We start from the raw sequence: 7,812 nt of genomic DNA, 5'->3' as shown, positions 1-7,812 counted from the left end.
TATTATGAGGGAAACTTTGGCTGGGTACAGTAGTTTGGGTTGGAATCCATAGGTTCTTAGACTTTGGATAGTTTCACTCCAGGCCCTTCTATCTTTCAGGGTTTCCATTGAGAATTCTGATGGGGTTACCTTTGAAAATGGTGCGCTGTTTTCTCTAGCTGCTTTTAGGATTTTCTCTTTGGTGTCAATGTTTAGAGTCTTAATGATAATATGTCTTGGAGAGTTTCTCCTTTGGTCCAGTTTGTTTGGCGTTCTGTTGGCTTCATGTATCTTTTTTTTTTTTTTTTTTTTCACATCAGACGGGTTATGTGCCAGAGCGTAATAAGGCATAGTGGGAGGCACACGTCACACAAGAGCGTGAACACCCAATCATCACGCTTAAGAACCAATAAAAGGATCTTCATGTATCTTAATGGGCCTTTATTTTAAGAGACTGGGGAAGTTTTCTTCAATTATTTTATTCAATAAGTTCTCCATTACTTTGGTCTGAAATTCTTCTCCTTCTGGTATTCCAATGATTCTGATATTAGGATGTTTAAGTATATTCCACAATTCCTCATGTTCTGTTCACAGGAACTTTTGAACTTACCGAAGTTTTTGAACTCTCAAACTGTTTCTTCCATCCTGTCTTCCAGATCAGAGTTTCTATCCTCCACTTTGCTGACTCTGTTCTTGAGAGCCTCTAGAGAGTTTTGGACTTGTTCAATTAAGTTTGCATTTTCTACTACTTTTCTATGTATCATTTCCATTGCTCTGTCAAGATCCCTTTTCACATCATTTTCTGATTTTCTTGATGATTCTTGAAATTCATTCTGGCATTTCTTTATGTCTTCATTTAGTAAGGCCAGCTGGTTTTTAAGGTCCTCTTTTTTTTTTTTTTTTTTTTTTCATTCTCCCTCAGCCTTATTACCTCTCTTTCAACTCATTCCAATTTCTTATCAAATTGTTCTAGCTTAGTGATAGTAGCATCCACACAATTATTGGTCCTTTCTTGCTCTCCTGCAAGTTCTACCAGTAGGTTGGTCAGGGTTGCATTGCTCATAGCTTCAATTTGATGTTCTGATGCTAATAACTCTTCTATGTTTTGGTTAGATGCATTCCTCGTAGGCCTGGTTGGTCTGAGTTTTCTTGCATTTGATTTTTCATGTTATTTCTTTTGCACTGTTGTCTGCCCATGACAGTGTATGGGCAGGTAGGTGGGTGGATGAGCCTGGGCTCTAGCACAATGGGAATCTGAGGCAGCCTGGGGCAGTTGCCCAGCAGCCTGGGGTTTGGCCCCCACTTGCCAAAGCCTCCTTACTACTGCCTGATGGGGCACCAAAGTTGCCTGAATTCTCAAGTAGTAATGCGCCAAAGCTGCCTGTGTTAGAGCTTGGAGGGGGACTGCAGTAGCAAGCCCTGAAGCAGCCCAAACTCTTGCTGGGAACACTGGTACCCAGAAACAGTGTGAGTTCCCATGCCACAGGAGAATGTAGGATGGAGGGTGCAGCAGAAAGGTAAGGGAGGGCAACTTAGCTGGCACAAGCAACAGACACAGTAAGGGCTTGTGTGGCAGTTGCTGTGGGACTGGGCTCACTGAACAGTAATGTGGGCAAGTGTGCAGAGCAGTTTAAGCTTCCACATGCAGGGATTGATCGGCGCATGATCAGAGCATGGAGGCGAGTGTGGTGGTGGCTGAAGTGGCGGCTATTTGGTGTTAGGGGTGGTCTACCTGCCTGCAAGGGGATCCACGATTCCCTGCTTTCCCCCCTTCTGTGCCCTTCCACTTATAAGAGGACCCAGAAACCCACTAATGACTTGCCTTTCCCCGGGGATTGCAGAACAGCTAGGCAGTCACCATCTTGGCCATAAGTCCCCAATTTATTTATTTATTTTTTTATTAATTAGTTTTGTACTCAGTGAATACAGTCTAGTTGGTATCATTGTTAGGCTCATCCATGTCCTACCCCCTCCCCCTTGCCCCTCTTTGTTGAGGTATATGGTAATTTGTTTTATGGTCTACTTAGAAGAATGTATTCTGTGTTGGTTGAATAGAATATTCAATAAGTGTATGATAAGTACATTTGATTAAGTAAATGGTATAGCATAACTTTGTTTTTTTTTTCAGTTTGTAGAAACGGTTATAGATGGGGTATTGAAAACAACTACTGCTGTTTGAACCTTTGTGTTCATTAATGATCATTTTAAACTAGTAATGTTAAAGTTTAGTGTGTATATATTTAAAGATTTCATAATTTCTTGATGGATTGTTTCTTTATTACTCTACAGTGGCCCTCTTTATCATGTCTGACTAGTTTTGGACAAAACCTATTTTATGAGATATCAGAATAAATTTGTCAGCTTACTATTTTTAAATTTCTATTTGCTTTATGAATTAACTTCATTCCTTGACTCTCAGTGTGGGAGTCTCTTTGCCAGTTAAGTGTCTTTCTGGGACACATCTGGTCTTGATTTTTAGTTCAATTGCCTGGAATGTGTCTTTTGAATGTAGAATTGGGGCCATATGCATTTAAGTTTATTACTGAGAAAGATTTACTAATGTTTGTGGTTGACTTGCTTGCTATTTTGTGATAGGTCAGATTATTGTCTTTTATTTTTCCTCTATTATTCTATTATTATTAAAAGTTTACTGGTTTACTGTATTGGACATAGAGAAATACTTCCCAGTTATCCTCCTGTCATCTAGTCCCATCAAGAAATTTCTTATACTTGAACTCTTGTGATTGAAATTGTCTTTTTTCTTCCTCTGTGTTAAGAATTCTTTTAAGTGTCATTTGTGGTAATGGCTTACATTCGTGAATTTCATTAGTTTTTCCTTTAAGTATCCATATTTCTTAGTCAATTTTAAGTGAGAGATTTCCAGGACATAAAAGTCTTCTTTGGGATTGTTTCTTTTGAGTATGCGAAATACATATTTTCATGCTTTCCAGTTTTAAAGGTGGCTAATGAGAGGTCTAATGTTACTCTGTTGTACTTGTATTTGTAGGTGAAATGGTAACTATATATATGGACAGAGAGAGAGAGAATTTGTACCCCAGGGATTCTAGCCACTGAAAACAAACTCCATATCTATGTTCCACCTTTGTACATCTGGCTTATGTGGGTGCTATGGAATTAAATCTGGGTCCTTAGTCTTTTCAGACAAGTGGCTTAGCTCCCAAGTGATCTCTCCAGCCATCTTACAGCTTTTTATTGTGTTTCTTTTGTCTGTGGTTTTGACATTTGAATATAACATTTCAGAGAGAAACTCTTTTCCGGTCTTGTGTGTTTTGTTGTTCTGAACATTTGCTTTCCATTGCCGGTATTCTCTTTTTCTTTAGTAAAGTTTGAATATAGTATCCCATCAACATTGTCTTCTATCATAGATACTCTTGGTTATTTTTCATATTATTTATCTGCTGGTGTTTTTTTGCTATTTTTTGAAACTTTCCTCCATATTGCTGACTTTCTCATCCTCTTTACCTGTTTTCTTGTCTGAATCCTATATTGATTTCCTTAATTCCTCTACTCATTTTCCAGTTCTATTGGTTGGGTAGATTTGATTCATGAGAATTTTCTTTGTATTTATCTAGCCTTCATTTTCGTTCATGATCAGTATCTTTACTCAGTGGAGGTAAAACTGACAGTACTAAAAGAAATATGGATTTAACAGGTAGGTACTTCTTTATTTATGCCCTGAAGAAGGCCCAATTATAAGTCCCATCACTTTCAAGAAGCTATTGTTTGAGTGCATCTTAGAGATACCTTTTTTCCTTTCCAAAATTTTCTTGGTATTGACACATGGAGTTTGGATGGCTCTAGTACAGCATTTTCAGTTCATGTTCATTAAGCATTAAAAATAACGTATAGAGTGAAACCATACCTCAAAAAATAATGTGAAAAAGGCAGTATTTCATAACATAACATGTAGTTTATAAAATGCATAATTTAAGCAATGAAATTGAAAGTCATTTAACTTTAATTTTATCTAATCCAACATATATAATATGCCCTATATTTAAAGGAAAGAATATGGCAGAATAATGGAATAAAGGACCTAGAAGTAAATCCCGACTGCTTTGGTCTCCTAATCTTTGTAAAATTAAAAACATCCAAAGGGGTGGGAGCCTATGTAGCAAGTAGTACTGGCAAAAGTGGATGTTCATTTGCTGAGGAATGAAATTTCATCCATATCTGTAGCAGACAGCTTCAGGTTCACTGAGATGAACTTTCAGACCAGGCACAGTTATGGAGGAAGGGATTTATTGAAGCTTACAGATCCAGGGTAAGTTCCATAATGGCAGAAGCTGGCCTGCCTTCACAGGCCCAAGAAGACATAGAGAGAGAAGCACAATCCTAAAGGTCAAAAGCCACAGCACACTTCAGGAACTCCAGCTAGACACACTTTGCATATCTTTAGTTTGAAATCTGAAACCCACCACTCCACCTTGAGATCACCCAGTGACATTGCCTCCAGCAGGTGGCTACAGATGCAAACTACAAACAACTGAGTATATTGGGGGCCATCTATTCTATTCAAACCACCACAATATCCATCACCCTGTACAAATATCAATTTAAAGATGATCAAAGACCTTAATTTAAAACCTGAAATACTAAAACTGCTAAAAGAAAAGTCAGGAACCTGCTTCAAGATATAAGCATAAGTAAAAACTACCTGAATCAGACTCCGATAGCACAAGAATTAACAAATGGAACTAGATAAAATTAAAAAGTTTCTGCATAGTGAAAGAACCTGTCATCAGCATGAACACACAGCTTTCAGAATGGGAGAAAACCTTTGCAAGCTATACTTAAGACAAGGGATAATAACTAGACTTTAAAAAAACTGCAAAAAATCAAATATCACATAAACAAAACTGCTGTTCACTAATGGGCCAAGGAACAGTTTATGAAATAATAAAACACTAATGGGAAATCAGTTCTTTAAAAATGTTAAACATACCTAGCTACCTATCAGGTAAATGCAACTTAAATCCCTTCTGAGATACCATTTCACCTCAGTCAGATTTGCTGAGTTTCCATCAGAAAACCTGAGAACAATTCCAGAAGTATTTACCCAAAAAGAGAAACGTGTGGAGGAATTCCCATCTATGCGGTCATCTCATCAGTAATGGAGTTGTAATAGAAACTGGCTGAAGATCAGCAGAGACAAAGCTCCACTTCAGCTTCTAGACAGTCCCTGGAAGTTTCTCAGTGGAGATTCTTTGACTGTCTCATCTTCCTGGTACCATGCTATGGTCATAGCACCTAGTGCTCAATAAGAACAAATACAGTCTGAAGAACTTCTTGGCCCTTCCTCTGTGTCTTGACATTAGGATGAGACTTTGAGAAAAGATTATAAAGAAGGGTATCCAAACACCTCAAAATACTTTTTCATAGGTAGAAGTTCAATAAAGCAGGAAAATACCTAGAGAGAAATATTAGGCTCATATAGCAACCACCCATTGTATAGGTAAAGTGTAAACAGCAGTTCATTAGAACAGTGAATGACAGAGCAGTATATGTTTTAAAAAAAAGAGATTAAGATTGTCCTAAAAGTGGGCAGTTATCCCCCACTCCCAGATTATGTTGTGTACACTTCTCTTTTGTAAATGAATACACTGGGGTGAGATTGTCCTGCCTGGTACCCTTTTAGCCACCAGTTATGGCTGTTAGTGAGGCAGTAGGAAAAGTGCTAGACCAGAGTGTGTCTTCACTTGGAAGACAGCTCCAGAAGCAGGTGTGGCATGCAAGAGTTTGGCCTTGCTCTGCCCGGGTCTGAAACTGGCCTTGCTGAACCCATAAGGGTTAGGGATATGCATGGAAACCCTGCAAAGTCTTAAGCTGGATTTTGCAGTACCAGAGAGGCCTTGTGGGCATGTGAAGGACAGCTGTCACTAATATTCCTATATCCTATTCCTATATAATATTCCTAGACCCCACATGTTCTATTAGCAACAGGCCAGGTTAGATGTGCCCAGGTAAAATAGTGGTATGACATTGGTACAGCCAACGTTTTTAAATTGATTTTGAAGTCTTATCTATGGAAGGGAACTCATGTCTGCTTCTATAGGAACTAGGTCTTCATAGGGAAGCACTGCTATTCTTTTGTTAAACTAATGTGACATGTTTATATAACTTTCTTCTAACCACGTTTGTTTATTCTCATCAATGACCACTACTGTCTACCTCAGTAATGGACAGAAAGAACTCTTTATACTTTGGGCTGTAGTTACTGTGGAAACTCATAACACTGCTGAACATAAGTGATGGTTGATGGATGGTCCAATGCTCATCCATACATGGAAGGAACTGATCAGACATGTGATTCACTCTTCCAACACTGAGGGAACATCACAGAAGAACATACTGAAGGAATAAAAGAGCTGGAGGTAAGGGAAGAGTGCTGTGTAGCTATTTGTTCAAAATTGAATCATTTCTTCCTAGGCATAGGAAGGAGGCTTATAAAACTCAGGAAACCAACAAAGCTTTGAAAGCTCAGAATGATCATAAAACTTAAAAGACTCACCGGGCCCATTCCCAGTTATTACATAAGCTGTAATTGTTGTGGAGTAGAGTCTTCTAGAGTCATCAGAAAGTTGAGCAGGGGGGTCCAGAAATGCCCCCCCTTTGTTGCTTATGCTGGAGTGGGTTAAGGATGCAGCTATCTTGGAGCTGCCTTTGTTTACCTAGCTAGACGTGGGTACAAGTCATTTTGTAATTTACTAGACAGTAAACTTAACTGGAATAAACACACATATTTTTTCTCACTTCCTTGTGTAAAGTCAAACAGCTGTGAAGAGAAGGAAGGGATGAGAGAGGATGAGAGGAAAGGAAAAACAATTGAGAAAAGATGGAGTGGATGAGGGTGAGAGGGATTCAGATATTGAGAATAGATGAGTGAGAAAAATGCAGATTTTAAAGGGAAAGAAAACTAAACAAAATGTGAGTCACTTGCATGACATTACAAAGAGCTAATGTTGTTGATGTGCTGAGTTTCTGGATACTTGGAGAAAAACTCCCCCACATGAAAAAGTCACACAGAACATGAGTACTGATAGACCAGGGGAGACACAGGTGTCATGGCCATCAGCTACTATTCTTGGAGATTGACCTTAAAATCTTAAACTCTGGAGGAACATGTCTAAAAATGGTCAACACTACTGTGACCTCATACTTTAACTTCTGCTATGTCTTTTATGCTCAACTCTTTGTCCTAATCACCAAGAGTACATGGGCATCCCTACACAGCCACTGGAATATGAGTTTGTGAGGACTGGTTATTTGCATTCACCTCTCCTCCTAGCTACTGGTTTCAGCTCTCATTTTCAATGATCACAAGACCAGTGAGGATTATGGGCTCAGAAGTGGCCAAGTGACAGCACTGAGAATCAATAAAAAATGATTGGTCATTTAACATAATATATCTTGAAATAATAGGATGCTTCCCAGTTGGAAACAAATTGATTTTGAAACTCTGGTTTTCATGCATCTGGCTGAGATGAATTTCAGGAGCCATCTTCTTGGATGATTGAATATATCATAGGTCAGAGAGATAAGAATTTATTTGAATATTTCAGTCCCTTCACGGTACTCTGGTAAAGCAGTCCCATCTGCAACCTGAATGGGCCTCCATAGGGTGTCAGTTAGTTGCTAAGTGGGTGCTGGAGAATATGGATTTTGAAATGTAAGACTTTTATCAGCCTTTAAATCTTTCAAAAATGATGTGTTCTTTATCCTTGCCAAAAGTGTACAAGAGCAAAGTGTAGATTTATTTTTGAACAAGTAAGATAGAGAGACCTATTTCCCCAACATTCTGCCCAAAGTGGA

The 7,812-nt window shown here is 38.6% G+C and overlaps 1 non-coding gene across 1 annotated transcript; it reads right to left on the bottom strand.

The window, feature by feature from the left end:
* Nucleotides 1–293: 293 nt before the first annotated feature.
* Nucleotides 294–398, bottom strand: LOC123459993. Its single transcript, XR_006636717.1, has one exon. It is a non-coding gene; the product is annotated as a small nucleolar RNA U13 (small nucleolar RNA).
* Nucleotides 399–7,812: the final 7,414 nt, after the last annotated feature.

Source organism: Jaculus jaculus, chromosome 3, assembly GCF_020740685.1.
Source record: "Jaculus jaculus isolate mJacJac1 chromosome 3, mJacJac1.mat.Y.cur, whole genome shotgun sequence".
Classification (NCBI taxonomy): Eukaryota; Metazoa; Chordata; class Mammalia; order Rodentia; family Dipodidae; genus Jaculus; species Jaculus jaculus.
The sequence above is the reverse complement of the archived record's forward strand: the minus strand, read 5'-3'. Positions and strand labels throughout refer to the sequence as shown.